Source organism: Capricornis sumatraensis, chromosome 13 (assembly GCF_032405125.1).
Source record: "Capricornis sumatraensis isolate serow.1 chromosome 13, serow.2, whole genome shotgun sequence".
NCBI lineage: Eukaryota > Metazoa > Chordata > Mammalia > Artiodactyla > Bovidae > Capricornis > Capricornis sumatraensis.
Genome location: NC_091081.1, coordinates 6,743,656 through 6,762,281, shown reverse-complemented (window position 1 = coordinate 6,762,281; position 18,626 = coordinate 6,743,656).

The window sequence follows — 18,626 nt, the reverse complement described above, 5'->3', positions numbered from 1 at the left end:
TAGAAAAATGAGACAAATGAACTTATTTACAAAACAGAAATAGACTCACAAACATAGAAAATGAACTTATGGATAATCTCTTATTGTGCCTAATTTATAAACTAATCTTTATCGTAGGTATGTATGTATAGGAAAAACCTTAGCATATCATATATAGGGCTCAGTACAATCTTAGATTTCAGGTATCCACTGGGGGTCTTGGAATGTAGACCCCATCAATAAGGGGAGTGGGTGGTCTACTGTACCTCCTTCTTGCCTCTCCGATCTGTTCTCTCCTCACAGTATAGAAAGATTTTCCAAAACATAAACCTTGATCACCCCATGTCCTTCAGTGCCTTCAACAGCCCTCAGAATAAAGCCAAGATGCCTAACACTGCCTATAAATCATTCATGACCTGGTCTTAATTCATCAATTTCATCTAACAGCTTCCAAACTTGTCTGCACTTCAGCAACACTGATCTTCATTTCAGTGAACCACCCTCTAGCCACAGGGCCTTTGCACATGCTGTGCTGCCTGAAAGCCCCTTCTCTGCTTTTTTCACTTATTTAAAGGCTATTTTTTCAGACTTTTGTTTAATCATCCCTTCCTCAAGATACCCCTTTCTGTTATCCCCAATTTCATCAAATCTGGCTTTAATAAACTGTGATATCACCATACCCTCCCTTAAGAAGCACTCATCAATGGGTAATTTTATACTTACTTGTAATATAAGTTCTATAGTCTCTACAATTTATGTCTGTTTTTTTGCCAGTATCTAGCATAAATCTGGCCCATAGTAAATGCTCCATGAACATATTAAATGAATGCATAAATGATGAATCGATTATTTTCATGAACTCAGTAATTCAAAGAAGTACAAAGAAAAGAAAAATCAAGGAAAGCCATACCATAATAGTCAACAAAGTCTTGATGAGGCAAAAGTGAAACTATTATAACAAGTATAAACTATAAAAACAAGCATTATGACTCTAGGCCTTTAGTCTTCATTTAAATTGTATTCCAGAAGTCTTCAAGTCCAATTAAACAACTGTGTTTGGTTGTTGAGTTGCCATATGGTCACCTTAGAATGCTATCATGTGCAGTAAATGCTGCAAGAGTTCCAAATATAATAACTCCTTGATCCTGCATATTGTATCCTGGAGACCTGCAGTGCCTTGGGGACATCATTTGCGAACCACTATCATCACAGCACAACTCAGCAGTCACGGACAACGCCAGCTTTTTTCCAGGGATCTGTGAAAAATGCTGCAGCAGTATTTTGCTTCACAGTCTTCTGCTGTGTCTGGGCTGACGACTGTGCCCTGGAGTACGAGCTCAAGCAGAAGTAGCTCTCACATGCCTTAGGCGGTGAAGACAGCCACTGACCTCCACCCACAGAAAATGACCTTCGTGCCATTTACGGCACAGCATTTAATGCTGTCCACTCTGAGGACAGCACTAATGAAAAGCATGACAGGTTTTAGTTAGAAATTGGGAACAGTCCTGCCTCTGTCATTAACCAGTTGCATGACCTTGGAAAATGCATTTGACCTCTTTAGACCTCTGTAGAATGTTAAACCAGATAAACAGTTGAAACATTTCACTACTGAGCTCTTCTGCTCATAATTTTTAACCATGAACTTTGTGTTCCAAAATATTGTGTCTAGAAAAATCACTTAGTGAACAATAATTAAATGTTTCATTTTCTGTTTGTTTGTTTTAATTGTGACAAACCTCTAAGGGGAATTAGAAATGGTGGTGACACAAAAACTGGTGAAACGGTAAAAGGCACAGGGTAAGGTAGGTAATTGGGCCAGAAGGACATGTCAGTTTCACCAGGTAATTAAGCAACAATTTGATGCCCTGTTTTTATGGAAGAAAGACCTATAAAACTGTGCACATTGTGGGGAGGGAAAGCCCAGCAATAGTATGATTGCATTTTGCAATATCGAAAATAGCTCATGACATCCATTAACTACTTTTGTAATTATTTAAAGATCAAAGGCTAGATAGACCTCACTGCACAAGGTGATCCCCCAGGAAAAGCGTGCTCCAAAATGAAATTTTGTTAAATGAGTTTTTGGATCACTGACTTTTGTAATCAACTTAGGGAAAACTTTTTTAGAGGGGGGCAATTTATCCCTTGTGCATATAAAACTACATATAAGAAGTCAAAATATTTTAAATTATACAATTCAAGGGGAAATATGTCTTTCTTGCAAATATTCACTTTGTAAATATTTTCTCTGAGTGGTGTAAGGGCTTCTCAAGTGGCATAGTTGTTTATGTTTGTTCCCCGTGCTCTTGTGTGTGAGTTGGACTTTCAGAACTAAGTAAAAATACTTTCTCTTTCATTATTTAACTTGACAAAAATTGTGTGATACAATTTTAATGATGTCAAGTGCTGAAAAGAAAAATGTCAACAATCTTGGCATGAATATCCAGCAACTCAATTAAAAGTTATATTTTCATATCAAGCAAAAGTCTAAGCTTAATTTTAAACAGCACAGGAAAATACAGTCCAAGCAAGAATACTGGAGTGGGTTGCCATTGCCTTCTCCACATTATTTTATAATAACATTAAATGGAGCATAATCTATAAAAGTAGTGAATCACTACACTGTATACCTGAAACTAATATAATATTACAAATCAACTATATTTCAATAAGAAACTTAAATATTAGAAAACATTAAGTTAATGTGGGGAAGGGATAGTTAGGGAGTTTGGGATGAACATGTACAAACTGCTATATTGAAAATGAATAACCAGTAAGGACCTAATATATATAGCACATGAAATTCTGCTCAATGCTAGGTGGCAGCCTGGATGAGAGGGGAGTCTGGGAGAGAATAGATATATATACATGTATATGGATGAGTCCCTTCACTGTTCACCTGAAGTCGTCACAACATTGTCTGTTAATCAGCTATACCCCAATACAAAATAAAAAGTTAAAAAAAAAGCTTACTAAATAATTAAGAAATAATTTTTCAATAGCTTTTTTTTTGCTAGAAAAATAACACTTTTGAGTGATTTGAAAATATTCAGTTACATTGCTATTATCATTATGTACATATAATATATATTATTACATATATATATATATACACACACACACACACACATATGTATGGGCTTCCTGGGTGGCACAGTGGTGAAAAGTTTACCTGCCAATGCAGGAGACGCAGGAGATGTGGGTTCAGTCCCTGGGTTGAGAAGATCCCCTGGAGAAGGGAATGACTACCCGCTCCAGTATTCTGGCCTGGAGAATCCCAGGGATGGAGGAGCCTAGCAGGCTACAGCCCATGGGGTTACAAAGAGTCAGACACAAGTGAGCCACTGAGCATGCACACGCACACACACACATGTACACACACACACATACATGTACACACAGACACACACATATATACACACACATGTATGTATACATTATGTATACATATTTAGGATCTGTCCCCTCTATGGAATTTAGTTTGTTTAAACTTCTTTGCACTCAACAACCATTTATCTTTTTTAAATGATCTTCTTAGTTTATCTAATTTTTTTCTCTTTAAAGATGAAAGTGATTTTTGTCACAACTTTCTACATCCTATCTGGGGCAAAATGCCATTTATTTTAATTTTGCCAGGGAAAAGGGAAAAAAATAAATGGTATCCAGGGATTGGCTGGATGGCATCACTGACTCGATGGACGTGAGTCTGAGTGAACTCCAAGAGTTGGTGATGGACAGGGAGGCCTGGCGTGCTGCGATTCATGGGGTTGCAAAGAGTCGGACACGACTGAGCTACTGAACTGAACTGAACTGATCCAGGGATTTTATGTTCAATCTAATCCTTTAGCACATTGGTGGTTCAGTGGTAGAATTCTCAACTCCCATGAGGGAGACCCAGGTTCAATTCCCAGCCAATGCATAGTGTCCAAGTACTTTTGGACTTCCCTGGTGGCTCAGATGGTAAAGCGTCTGCCCGCAATGCAGGAGACCCGGGTTCGATTCCTGGGTCGGGAAGATCCCCTGGAGAAGGAAACTGCAATCCACTCCAGCACTCTTGCCTGGAAAATCCCATGGACGGAGGAGCCTGATAGGCTACAGTCCATGGGGTCGCAAAGAGTAGGACACGACTGAGCGACTTCACGTAAGCCTTTAAGTCAGGAGGGGCATGCCAGCATCTGAGGTGAGGATTACTTACTTCTCCAGCCTAGTAACACACTAGAAAGGTTACTCTGAAAGGGGTCTTAGGACATGGAAGTATCCAAAATGAAATATTTATAAATGGGTTACAGAGGGAGGGGAATCCCATGGATGGAGGAGCCTGGTAGGCTGCAGTCCATGGGGTCGCTAAGAGTCAGGCACGACTGAGCGACTTCACTTTCACTTTTCACTTTCATGCATTGGAGAAGGAAATGGCAACCCACTCCAGTGTTCTTGCCTGGAGAATCTTAGGGATGGGGGAGCCTGGTGGGCTGCCGTCTATGGAGTCGCACAGAGTCGGACATGACTGGTGACTTAGCAGTAGGAGTAGCATAGCTGATTCCCAGATGGCGCTAGTGGTAAAGAATCTGTCTGCCAATGCAGGAGATAGGAGATGCAGGTTCAATCCAAGGGTCAGGAAGATCCCCTGGAGAAGAAAATGGCAACCCACATGAATACTCTTGCCTGGGAAATTCCATGGACAGAGGATCCTGGAAAGCTACAGTTCATAGGGTCACAAAGAGTCAGATACAACTGAAGCAATTTAGCATGCACGCATAGATGATTCACCTTGTTGTACAGCAGAAACTAATACAACATTGTAAAGCAATTATGAAAAGTGAAAGTGAAAGTCACTCAGTCATGTCTGACTCTTTGTGACCAGGCCAGAATACTGGAGTGGGTAGCCTTTCCCTTCTCCAGAGGATCTTCCCGACCCAGGAATTGAACCAGAGTCTCCTGCATTGCAGGCAGATTATACCCCAATAAAAATATTAAATGAAATAATAAATGAAAAAAAAAAGGGTTACAACACTGGGAACCACAGTGATGCTCAGACTGTGGGGCAAAAGCTCTTCAAATCCTTCTTACATAAAGTCACTTGATCCTCAGCTGATAACTAACATTTCCCATGGTTTCCTCTTAGGGCAACATGAAGCCTTCTGAGAGCCTTTTCTCTTTGGTCTAGTAAGAGATGTTGGTCAAAAGAGTGTAAAATGTCACAGTAGATTAAAGATCTCAAAAGGGGTTTCTAATGTCCCTACTGGGTGGCCCTGTGTGGAGCACAGGTTATAAAGGCCCAGAGTTAGGCAGAGGAGACTTGGGAAGTGGTGTGATCATTTCCCTGAACTCATACATTCTTGTACTCCAAATAAAGTGATGAGTTAGCTGAAAACTGAGTTTAAAAAACTCTGAATAGGAAAAAAATACATAATCATTTTGCTATATAAATAAGATTTTATTTATTTATAACCTCATTCACACTAAAGCTTTAAAAATTTTGTTGGGAACCGCTGTTCATTTCTCAAAGCTTCCCTTCAAGACCAGTGGCATAAGTAAAATTCTGTAAGCTCCTATCCCCAATACTTTGGGAAACGGAGGCCGAATGAAACTCCAGTTTTGTTTAGGGTCCAAAATACAAAAAGTCCTTCTCAGTTCAGTCCCTCAGTCCTGTCTAACTCTTATGATCCCATGGACTGCAGCACACCAGGCTTCCTTGTCCATCACCAACTCCCAGAGCTTGCTCAAACTCATGTCCATTGAGTTGGTGATGCCATCCAACCATCTCGTCCTCTGTCGTCCCCTTCTCCTCCTGCCTTCAATCTTTCCCGGCATCAGGGTCTTTTCAAATGAGTCAGTTCTTTGTTCATATCAGGTGGCCAAAGTATTGGAGCTTCAGCTTCAGCATCAGTCCGTCCAATGAATATTCAGGACTAACTTCCTTTAGGATTGACTGGCTTGATCTCCTTGCTGTCCAAGGGACTCTCAAGAGTCTTCTCTAACACCACAGTTCAAAATCATCAGTTCTTCAGCACTCAGCTCTCTTTATGGTCCAACTCTCACATCCATACTTGACTACTGGAAAAACCATAGCTTTGACTAGATGGACCTTTGTTGGTAAGTTAATGTCTCTGCTTTTTAATATGCTGTCTATGTTTGTCATAGCTTTCCTTTCAAGGAGCCAGCGTCTTTTAATTTCATGGCTGCAGTCACCATCTGCAGTAATTTTGGAGCCCAAGAAAATAAAGTCTTTCCATTGTTTCCCCATCTATTTGCCATGAAGTGATGGGACAGGATGCCATGATCTTCATTTTAAATCAGGTTTTTCACCCTCCTTTTTCACTTTCATCAAGAGGCTCTTTAGTTCCTCTTCGCTCTTTGCCATAAGAGTGGTGTCATCAACATATCTGAGGTTATTGATATTTCTCCCGGCAATCTTGATTACAGCTTGTGCTTCTTCCAGCCCAGCGTTTCTCATGATGTACTCTGCATATAAGTTAAATAAGCAGGGTGACAATATACAGCCTTGATGTACTCCTTTCACAATTTGGAAACAGTCCACTGTTCCATGTCTGGTTCTAACTGTTGTTTCTTGACCTGCATACAGATTTCTCAGGAGGCAGCTAAGGTGGTCTGGTATTCCCATCTCTTGAAAAATTGTCCACAGTTTGTTGTGATCCACACAGTCAAAGGCTTTAGCATAGTCAAAGAAGCAGAAGTAGATGTTTTTCTGGAATTATCTTGCCTTTTTATGATCCAAAGGATGTTGGCAACTTGATCCCTGTTTCCTCTGCCTTTTCTAAATCCAGTTTGAATATCTGGAAGTTCTTGGTTCACACACTGTTGAAGCCTGGCTTAAAGAATTTTGAGCATTACTTTTCTAGTATGTGAGATGAGCGCAATTGTGAGGTAGTTTGAACATTCTTTGGCATTGCCTTTCTTTGGGATTGGAATGAAAAATTGACCTTTTCCAGTCCTTTGGCCACTGCTGAGTTTTCCAAATTTGCTGGCATATTGAGTGCAGCACTTTCACAGCATCATCTTTTGGGATTTGAAATAGCTCAGCTGGAATTCCATCACCTCCACTAGCTTTATTTGTAGTGATGCTTTCTAAGGCCCACTTGACTTTGCACTCCAGGATGTGTGGCTCTGAGTGATCACACCATCGTGGTTATCTGCGTCATTGAGATCTCTGTATAGTTCTCTGTATTCTTGCCACCTCTTCTTAATATCTTCTGCTTCTGTTAAGTCCATACCATTTCTGTCCTTTATTGTGCCCATCTTTGCATGAAATTCATGTGAGATCTCTAGTCTTTCTTATTTTATTGTTTTCCTCTATTTCTTTGCATTGATCACTGAGAAAGGCTTTCTTATTTCTCCTTGCTATTCTTTGGAACTCTACATTCAGATGGATAAATCTTTCCTTTTCTCCTTTGCCTTTCATTTCTCTTTCCTCAGCTATTTGCAAGGCCTCCTCAGACAACCATTTTGCTTTTTTGCATTTCTTCTTCTTGGGAATGATTTTGAGCACTGCCTATGGGCTTCCCTGATAGGTCAGTTAGTAAAGAATCCACCTGCAGTGCAGGAGAAAGTGAAAGTTGCTCGGTTGCATCCAACTCTTTGCGACCCCATGGAATTCTCCAGGCCAGAATACTGGAGTGGGTAGCCTTTCCCTTCTCCAGGGGATCTTCCCAACCCAGGCCTCCCACATTGCAGGCGGATTCTTTGCCAGCTGAGCCACAAGGGAAGCCCAAGAATACTGAAGTGGGTAGCCTATCCCTTCTTCAGCAGATCTTCCTGACCCAGGGATCAAACTGGGGTCTCCTGCATTGCAGGTGGATTCTTTACCAACTGATCTACCAGTGAAGGATCCACTCCAGTATTCTGGTCTGGAGAATTCCAAGAACTGGATAGTCCATGGGGTCGCAAAGAGTCGGACACGACTGAGCAACTTTCACTGTCACTTTCTTTCACTTTCCTGTACAATGTTATGCACCTCAGTCTATAGTTCATCAGGTACTCTATCAGATCTAATCCCTTGAATCTATTTCCACTGTATAATCATAAGAGATTTGATTTAGGTCATACCTGAATGTCTAATGGATTTCCCTACTTTCTTCAATTTAAGTTTGAATTTTGAAATAAGGAGCTCATGGTCTGAGCTACAGATCATGTTTTTGCTAACTGTAAAGAGCTTTTCCATCTTTGGCTGCAAAAAATATAATCAATCTGTTTTTGGTATTGACTGTCTGGTTGTGTCCATGTGTAGAGTCATCTCTTGTGTTGTTGGAAGAGGGTGTTTGCTATGACCAGTTCCTTCTCTTGGCAAAACTCTGTTAGCCTTTGCCCTGCTTCATTTTGTACTCCAAGGCCAAACTTGCCTGTTACTACAGGTATCACAATTAGGTGTTATTGTTTGCTTTGGCTCATCCTCTTCATTCTTTCTGGAGGTATTTCTCCATAGCGACTTCCCTGGTGGCTCAGACGGTAAAGCATCTGTCTACAATGTGGGAGACCCGGGTTCAATCCCTGGGTTGGGAAGAGCCCCTGGAGAAGGAAATGGCAATCCACTCCAGTACTATTGCTTGGAAAATCCCGTGGACAGAGGAGCCTGGTAGGCTACAGTCCATGGGGTTGCAAAGAGTCAGACACGACTGAGCAACTTCACTTCACTTCTCCATAGCATATTGGGCACTTACCAACCTGGGGAGTTCGTCTTTCAGTGTTCTATCTTTTTGCCTTTTCATACGGCTCATGGGATTCTCAAGGGAAGACTGCTGAAGTGGTTTACCATTCCCTTCTCCAGTGGACTATGTTTTGTCAGAACCCTCCACCATGACTCATATCTTGGGTGGCCCTACACGGCATGGCTTATAGTTTCATTGAATTAGACAAGGCTGTGATCCAAGTGATCAGTTTGGTTAGTTTTCTATAATTGTGGTTTCCATTCTGTTCTCCCTCTGATGAATAAGGATAAGAGGCCTGTGAAAGCTTCCTCATGGGAGGGACTGGCAGTGAGGGAAAGTGGGTCTTTGATGGGTGGGGTCATGCTCAGTAAATCTTTAATCTCATTTTCTGTTGATGGGTGGGGCTGTATCCTCACCCACAGTTTTGGCCTGAGGCCAAACTATGGTAGGGCTAATGGCAGTAACAGGGACCTCCTTCGAAAGGGCTTATGCCAGGATGGTTGTATTCAGTGCCTCTGACCCCACTGCAGGCCACTGCCAACCCACAACTCTGCTGGAGACTCTTGGACACTCACAGGCAAGTCTGGCTCAGCGTCTTGTGGGATCACTGTTCCTTTCTCCTGGGTCCTGGTACACACAGACTTTTGCTTGTGCCCTCCAAGAGTGTTTCCCCAGTGCTGTGGAAGTTCTGTAGTCAAATCCCATAGGCCTTCAAAGTCAAATCCCCTGGTGGTTCTCAGTACTTTTGCCAGATCCCCGGTTGGGGAATCACTGTGGACCGTAGACCTTTTGCAACAGTGGAAGAACTTCCTTGGTGTAACTGTTCTCCAGTTTATGGGCTGTCTACTCGACCACTCTATGGTGGGTAACACTGTGTGACTCAGGTCTGCTGCAGCCAGAGCCCCTGTCCCCGTGGCAGGCCACTGCTGTCCCATGCCTCTGTAGGAGACACTCAAACACTCAAAGGCAGGTCTGGTTCCGTCTCTTGTGGGGTCCCTAGGGCCTGGTGAGCACAAGGTTTGTTTGAGCCCTGTGAGCATTTCTGGACAGTATGGAGTTTGAGTCTAAATGTGATTTTGCCCCCTTGTACTGTCTTATTGGGGCTTCTCCTTTGCCGCTGGACATGGGGTATCTTTCTTTGGTGGAATCCAATGTTCTCCTGTCGATGGTTGTACAGTGGTTAGTTGTAATTTTGGAGAAGAAGAGTGCACATCCTTCCACTCCGCCATCTTGAGTCGATTACAAAAGTCCTTCTGAACTTAACCAAAGTGCTCAAGGCTTTCTCCATTGTTAAGAGAAGCCAAAAGCTTGTTATACTGTATCTAGTATTACATGGTTGGACCTGATATTAAGGAACTCTCCTGGCATCTGGTCCCCTGGGCAGTCAGAATGATGTATTTGTGTGACAGTTGGCCATGGTGAAGGTCACTGTGGCTCTTATACCTCAGTTTTGGAGAATTTGTAAACTAGGAAGCACACTGTCTAGCTTTCACGAGGTCAACAATTAAAGCAAAACCCATCAGGGTCTTTGGGAAGCTGCCACGCACAGCCCAACACCTCTGTTTCTATATGCCCAGTGAATTAAAAATCTTAAGGTTTGAAGAATAACCTTAGTAGTAGTTCAGTGGCTAAGTCATGTCTGACTCTTGCAACTCCATGGACTGTAGCCTGCCAGGCTCCTCTGTCCAAGGGCTTCTCCAGGCAAGAATACTGGAGAGGGTTGCCATTTCCTTCTTCAGGGGATCTTCCTGACCCAGGGATCGAACCTGGGTCTCCTGCATTGCAGGCAGATTCTTTATCCACTGAGCTACGACGGTAGCCCTAAAGAATAACCTTGAGGCTTAATAATTATATCTAGACACATATGGCTATTGTTAATTGCCAATGGAATTAACTAAAAGTAAATAAATGCCTATCAAGCATTTGGGAGAAATAGATTGTCAAAGAAAGAGCAAACTTAGAAAACCTCAAACTGTTTAATCTGCAGAGCAATCCTTGGCCACGCAAACCCATGCCAAGAAAAGGTGGGATACCAAAGTTTATTGTTGTTGTTCACTCACTAAGTCATGTCTGACTCTTGTGATACCATGGAATTCAGCACACAGGCTTCCCTGTCCTACACTAGTTCTCAAAGTTTGCCAAAGTTCATGTCCTTTGAGTCGATGATGCCATCCAACCATCTCATCCTCTGTTGCCACTTGTCCTCCTGTCCTCTATCTTTCCCAGCATCAGAGTCTTTTCCAGTGAGTCAGTTCTTTGCATCAGGTGGCCAAAGCATTGGAGCTTCAGCATCAGTTCTTCCAATGAATATTCAGGGCTGATTTCCTAAGGAAATCAACTGGTTTGATCTCCTTCTGTTCAAGAGACTCTCAAGAGTCTTCTCCAGCACCACAATTCAAAAGCATCAATTCCTTCCTGCTCAGCCTTCTTAATGGTCGAACACTCACATCCATACATGACTAGTGGAAAGACTATAGCTTTGAATATACAGCCCTTTGTCAGCAAAGTGATGTCTTTGCTTTTATACTAAAGTTTAGCGGCTTTCAAATGGTACGAGCTTTTCAATGCCCACATAATATTGGCCCTGGAAGACGTAGCACAAGGAAGACCTTTTCAGAGGGCAGAGTCAGGGAGTATGTAGAGAAAGTGGGCATGGGAGATCCTTCTGGATATGAGACTTTGCCATCAAGGGTGCCAGATGAGTTAGTCAAAGAATTTAGGTGCTAGAGAATGAGCCTTGTCTACCAGTAGCAATATATCAGGTGTTTGGGAAGCAGGTAGCTTGGCTACATCCAGACTTGATGGAGAGGACTGAATAGCTCTGGGAGTCTTGGACTTTGAGCTGGACAATGTAAATGGAAGAGATGGATGGAATTTGAGTGGTTTCTCCCAGAAGGTGAATCTGTTGTGTGTGTGAAGAAAAGACTGGACATGGGTATTTGGGTGGCCCATGGAGGGCATTGTGGCTGAGATGCTAATGTGTTCAATTTCTACTGTGGCTGAGACAAAGTACCGTAAGTTTAGTGGCTAAAGACAAGGAGATTATGATCCTACAGTCAGGTCAGAAGTCCAACATTCTTGCTACTGCACTAGAGTTAAGGTGTTCCTTTTGAAGGCTCTGGGGGAAAATCTGTTCCCTTGCTTTCTCCAGTTTCTAGAGGCCATCTGCATTCCTTAGCTCATGGTATCCTTCTTCTTCAAAGCCTGTATGGAATCTCTGACCTGTCTTCTGACCACAGCCAGGAAAAGTTCTTTGCCTCTTTAAAAAAAAACATAATTTTACCTACTTATTTATTTTTTGACAGTGCGGGGTCTTCATTGCTGCAGGGCTTTTCTCCAGTTGTGGCACGCAGGGCTACCCTCTAGGTGCTGTGCGCGGGCATCTCATTGCGGTGGCTTCTCTCGTTGCAGAGCGTGGGCTCTAGGGCGGTCGGGCTTCAGTAGCTGTGGCATGTGGCTCAGTAGCTACGGCTCCCACGCTCTAGAACACAGGCTCAGTAGTTACAGCTCACAGGCTTAGCTGCTCTGTGGCATGTGGGATCGTCTTGGATCAGGGATAGGACCCGTGTCTCCTGCATTGGCAGGCAGACTCTTTATCATTGGGCCGTCAGGGAAGCCCAAGTTCTCCACTTTTAAGAGTCGATGTGATTATATTGGGCCCACTTGGATGATCCAGGAGAATCTCCGCATCTTAAGGTTCCTACTGAAAGGTCATTTCTCCATAAACAGTAACGTATGCACAGAAACACCCTGAGAACTAGGATATGGGTATCTTTGGGGGATAATTATTCTGTCTACCACAGGCATATATCTCAATATCTATTTTCCACTTCTTCAGAAGTAAGACCTCCATGTTATTTACCAAAAGCAGGGGCTATCACTGCCCAGAGCAGAGATCATGTTGCCCAGTTTCCTCTGATATGTTTGACATGATTGAATTCTACCATGTGATGGAAGTGGAAGTGATATGCGCAACCTCTGGAAGCTGCCTTAAAGAGAGAGGGCATATCTTTCCCTTCCTTTCTTTTTATCCTTTCTGCTGGCCAAAACGCACATGTGAAGAATGACGCTGGATCAGGCATTGTGGAATACGACAGAGGAGGTGCATAATGAAGAGGAGAGAGTCACGGGAGACAGCATCCCAGAGGATTGTGAGCTATCCCACTGACCCTGTGTCATTAATGCAAGCGGCAGGGCGGGCAGAGGAATTAACATCTGTCTTCTTAGCTTCTCTTATCAGGGGGTTTGGATGCTCAATCAAACCTGCTCCTATCAAATACACAGGATGCAAAGACGCTGCCAATCCAAAGTATAGGAGACGAGATAAATGAAAAGGAAATGAGAAAAAGGGATTTGAAATTTCTCCAGTCTTTGGCCAGCTGAAGAAAAAGGCATGAGTATGACAAAAACACAAAACCTCAGGAGGAAAGTGTAACTGAAGAGACACAACAGAAGAACAGGGTTCAAATGAAGCTACACTGGGGGAACCTCTGATCAATGTCTCTCTCTGCAAACTTCCCAGGAGTTAAATTTTCATTTTAAAAGTTAAACCCTGACCAGTTTTCACTGGGGGGGAAAAGGACCCCAAGATCTTAGTGCCTTAAAACAACAAAGGCTTATTTCTTGTTCACTGCACATGTTCAATGTGGGCCAGCATGGAGCATCACTCATTTTAATAATTCAGGGACTCAGGCTGAGAAACGCTCATCTTAACATGTGCCTTTTTGCTTGTCACAGCAGGAAAAGGGGCTCTTAAAAATGGTGCTCAGCAAATCAGCACTATTCACAATAGTCAAGAGGTGGAAACAACCCAAACACCGATTGATGGATGAATGAATAAACAAAATGCGAGAGACACACACAGTGGAATACTATTCAGCCTTTAAAAGGGAGGCTATCTTATCACATGCAACAATGTGGATGAACCATGAGGACACTATGCTAAGTAAAAGAAGCAGTCACAAGCAGTCACAATCAAGCAGTACGCTTGATTCCAGTTACGTGAGTTAGCCAGAGCAGTCAAATTTATAGAGATCGAAAGCGGAATGGTGGCTATATGGGGCTGAGGGGAGGGGAGGATGAGGAGTCGCTGTTTAATGGGCATAGAGTTTCAGTTTTGCAAGGTGGAAAAGTTCTGGAGACCTGTTTTACCGACATTCCCATGAGTATGCTTCACACTACAGACATGTACACTTCAAAATGGCTACGATGGTAAACTATACACTACCGGGTTTTTAACCACAACTTAAAAAATGTTGCTTAGGAAAAGTCTGGCTTCTGCTCACAGTTAATTAGCAAAGTAAGTTACAGTAGCTGCGCCTGACTTTAACAGTAGGGGGAGGGGCGGTATAAACATAGTATGGGCCCATTAGCAGTAACGCAAATCCATTTGGTGAACAGTTATTTTTTAAATAATTTTATTTATTTTTGGCTGCGCTGGGTCTTCGTTGCTTCACAGGCTCTTCTCTAGTTAGAGCAAGTGGGGGCCACTCTGGCTGTGTGCACGGCTTCTCCTGTGGTACAGGCTCTAGAGTGCTGAGCCTCGGCAGCTGCAGCCCCAGTTTTCTACAGTACAGGCTCAATAGGTGCTCAATACACCCTAACCCTAACCCTAACTAAGCACATGGGCTTAGTTGCTCCGAAGCATGTGGGATCTTCCCGGACCAGGGATCGAACCTGTATCTCCTGCATTAGCAGGCAGATTCTTTACTACTGAGCCACCAGGGAAGCACTGGTGAACAGTATTATTATCACAAGCTCTTCTTCTGCGTATGAAATAATTCTTCTACCCTGCTTCCTGCATGTAAGATGCATTAATTCACTCGCTTTCCAGGAAGTCCCAGTGATGGCATCAAGCTCAAAGCCCAGGGTCTCTGGGTGATGCCTGGGAGTTTGTATCAGAGGGGAATGTGCAACCAGCCTCTCTCACAGGGCCAAGTGCAGCTCCTCTTGATCCACAGACTCAAGCCTCCCCTAACATACACACACACTCCAGTGGTAGAGCAGGATCAGGATAACTGCAATCAACTTTACTGACACTTCCCTGGTGGTTCAGCGGCTAAGAGAACTAGATCCTGTGTGCCACTACCAAGACCTGGTGCAGCCAAATAAACAAACAATGTTTCAAAAACTAAAAGTAAAAATAAGACAGATGGAAAACACACGGCAGTCACTGGCCTATGACAATCCTGATATTAGTCTGCACCGAAGGTGCAGGACCCCCCTGGCAGGGTGAGGAGCTCTCCCTGAAGAGGCTTCATTTGAGTTTCCTAGGAGGGAGCCCCCTGTCTGTTGATCTCCACAGGGCCTTGGATTTTCCTTTTGGGAGGCTCTTCCCTTTCCATAATTCTTCTTCTTGGCCTTGTCTGAAGTAGGTATTGAGAAATACAGTCAGCCCTCCATATCTGGGGGTTCCGCATCTGAGGGCTATAGGTACCACACCATTTTATACAAGGGAAATCCTTGATCACTGTGGAGTTTGGTATCCACGGGAGTTGTGGAACCAGTCGCCCAGTGGATACCCAGGGACAATGATTTTATCTATTGTAGAGGCTGAGCTGTCTTGTCAGCATACTTCTTACCCATTCTGATAGGAATCAAGGATCATTTTAAGTTTCAAGAGGCTTCAACTGCCTTTAATCCAAGTTGGTACCTCTTTTAACAGTAAAACAGTTTTTCAGATTAAACCTTGTTTGACTTCTTACTTACCCCCATGTTTCCTTTCTAGACATATTTCTTTGCCATATTTCCCTGCTTTCTCTCCCTCTTTCTCTGCCTCCCTCCCTAATTGTGGGTTCCTTGAGCTCAGCAGTGAGAGCAATATGTCTTCCCCTGAACCGTGTTTAAGTCATTTGGAGCCATTTGGTCCAACTGAAGGGGATATCAGCCACCATGCCCTAATCCAATTCCACTGTTCTGATCCTCACTGCAATGCTGGGTTTTAATAGACTTCATGGCTCAAAGTATCAGTTTTATCTTACATTGTTTGGGTTGAGAAGCCGTTGCCTTTCCAACCTTGTAAGTCCTTGAATTTGCAAACTCTGTCTCTTTTATGCATCTTTACCAAAACTGACCATCTCCTCCTCATATCTCTTTCTTGCAATATCCTGTCAAATGCAGTCAATAGCAAGCAAATAAACAGTAATGATAATAATTTGCTTTCAGTCTCTTCCCTAAAGTTAGGTATGCCTTTTACTTTCCAGTTGACCACTGGCAACACTTTACCGACTTTTTGCCCACTAGAGAACATGGATTTCCAGGGATTTCCGTGGTGGCTCAGTGGTTAGGACTCCATGCATTCACTGCAGGGGCATGGGAAAAACTTATTTAAAAAAATAACATGGATAGACTTTCAGTCCTTCAAGAATAGTTACCTTGATTCCTTTGACCAGTGGTTAAGCCAAATGCCACATATTTTAGGGTTTATTATTAAAGTAGCAGCTCACTCTTTCAAATTCTGTGTCATTTCAGGATAATATAATTCCATGGTGACAAACTTCCCTCCCATATCAACAGCTTAAATAAGAGGTTTCTTTTCTATTGTGTCCCATGTCCATTGGAGGGGTCTTGAGATGATTCTGTTCAAGGTGGTCACTCGGGAAAACACACGGCCAGTTTCTGTCTCAACAACTGCTCTCTTAAGCAGAGCTCTGGGGGAAGAGAGGGCGCCTCTTAGAGCTGGAAATATTTGGTAAGCAGCAATCCGCCTGCCAGTGCAGGAGATGCAAGTGACACGGGTTCAATCCCTGGGTCAGGAAGATCCCTTGGAGTGGGAAATGGCAACCCACTCCAGTATTCTTGCCTGGGAAATCCTATGGACAGAGCAGCCTGGAGGGCTACAGTCCATGGAGTCACAAAAAATGGGACACGACTGAGCACACATACACAAGAATAGAAGCTCTATAGCTCCGAGTTCAGATGCAGGGAACAGAACCCACTGTATCTAATTCAAGGAGGAAGAGAGGGATTCGAAGGTTCAGTGGTTTGTGGACAATTGGGAGGAATAAAGAAATAGATTGTAGGTTGAGCTTTCAGAAGTCTCCCAAAGTCACACCCCAGAACCAGGTCATCAACGGAGCTGTGTCTCCCCTGCAATCAGGAGTCCACTAGCATCAGGACCCCTTGAGGATGAAAACTCCCCCTCTCCATCAGGAAAGCAGCATTGCCACTAGTTCCAGACCACACCACACCACACCTGGCACCGTCTAGGTCCACAGGCTGGGTGCCAGGAAGCCCGCCTCTCAGAACCCACAGAGCTGGTGCCTGGTATCTCTGCTGATACTGTCACAGGACAAGAGAAAGTAGCAGACAGGACAGACAGATGCAAGCATGGCCTTCTAGTCTCACTTTTCTAAACCCATGCTCAGTCGCTCAGTCGTGTCCAACTCTTTGCAACCCCATGAACTGCAGCACGCCAGGCCTCCCTGTCCATCACCATCTCCCGGAGTTCACTCAGACTCATGTCCATTGAGTCCGTGATGCCATCCAGCCATCTCATCCTCGGTCGTCCCCTTCTCCTCCTGCCCCCAATCCCTCCCAGCATCAGAGTCTTTTCCAATGAGTCAACTCTTCGCATGAGGTGGCCAAAGTACTGGAGCTTCAGCTTTAGCATCATTCCTTCCAAAGAACACCCAGGGCTGATCTCCTTCAGAATGGACTGGTTGGATCTCCTTGCGGTCCAAGGGACTCTCAAGAGTCTTCTCCAACACCACAGTTCAAACGCATCAATTCTTCAGTGCTCAGCCTTTTTCACAGTGCAACTCTCACATCCATACATGACCACAGGAAAAACCATAGCCTTGACTAGACGGACCTTAGTCGGCAAAGTACTGTCTCTGCTTTTGAATATGCTATCTAGGTTGGTCATAACTTTTCTTCCAAGGAGTAAGCATCTTTTAATTTCATGGCTGCAGTCACCATCTGCAGTGATTTTAGAGGCCCCCAAAATGAAGTCTGACACTGTTTCCACTGTTTCCCCAACTATTTCCCTTGAAGTGATGGGACCAGATGCCATGATCTTCGTTTTCTGAATGTTGAGCTTTAAGCCAACTTTTTCGCTCTCCTCTTTCACTTTTATCAAGAGGCTTTTTAGCTCCTCTTCACTTTCTGCCATAAGGGTGGTGTCATCTGCATATCTGAGGTTATTGATATTTCTCCCGGCAATCTTGATTCCAGCTTGTGTTTCTTCCAGTCCAGAGTTTCTCATGATGTACTCTGCATAGAAGTTAAATAAGCAGGGTGACAATATACAGCCTTGACGTACTCCTTTTCCTGTTTGGAACCAGTCTGTTGTTCCATGTCCAGTTCTGTTGCTTCCTGACCTGCATACAGATTTCTCAAGAGGCAGGTTAGGTGGTCTGGTATCCCCATCTCTTTCAGAATTTTCCAGTTTATTGTGATCCACACAGTCAAAGGCTTTGACATAGTCAATAAAGCAGAAATAATCTGATTGGCCAGATTCAAAGCACACCCAGAACCCGAGCTGCAGTGGGCTCTGGGATCTGGTTTTTAGACTCTAGCATCTATACACATGGGGGCCCACCAGAGCGAAGATGAGGTTGTTAGGCAACACATCCATCCTTTACGACTCGGCAGCAGGCCACAGGTGGGGCAGCAGGTGCTATAGCAACAATAAAGCTTGTTTATAATTTTCACATACCCCCACGCCCCACCTACTTTAAGAGGTTTACACTGAACATCCAAAGTCAGGCCCTTAGGGATTCTGGAAAAATTAAAATTTTTTTGTGTTATCTTTTACAATCTATGGGGGAAGATAATATACTTAAAAAAACCTAGATTTTTGATGTAATGTCTTTATTGAGTTTGTTACAATATTGCTTCTATTTTTGTTCTGGCTTTTTGGGCATGTGGGATCTTATCTCCCCAACCAAACATCAAACTGCTGTCCTCCCCCATCTTTGGAAGACAAAGTCCTAACCACTAGGCCAGGGAAGACCTGATAATACAGTTTCATCAAACACAACA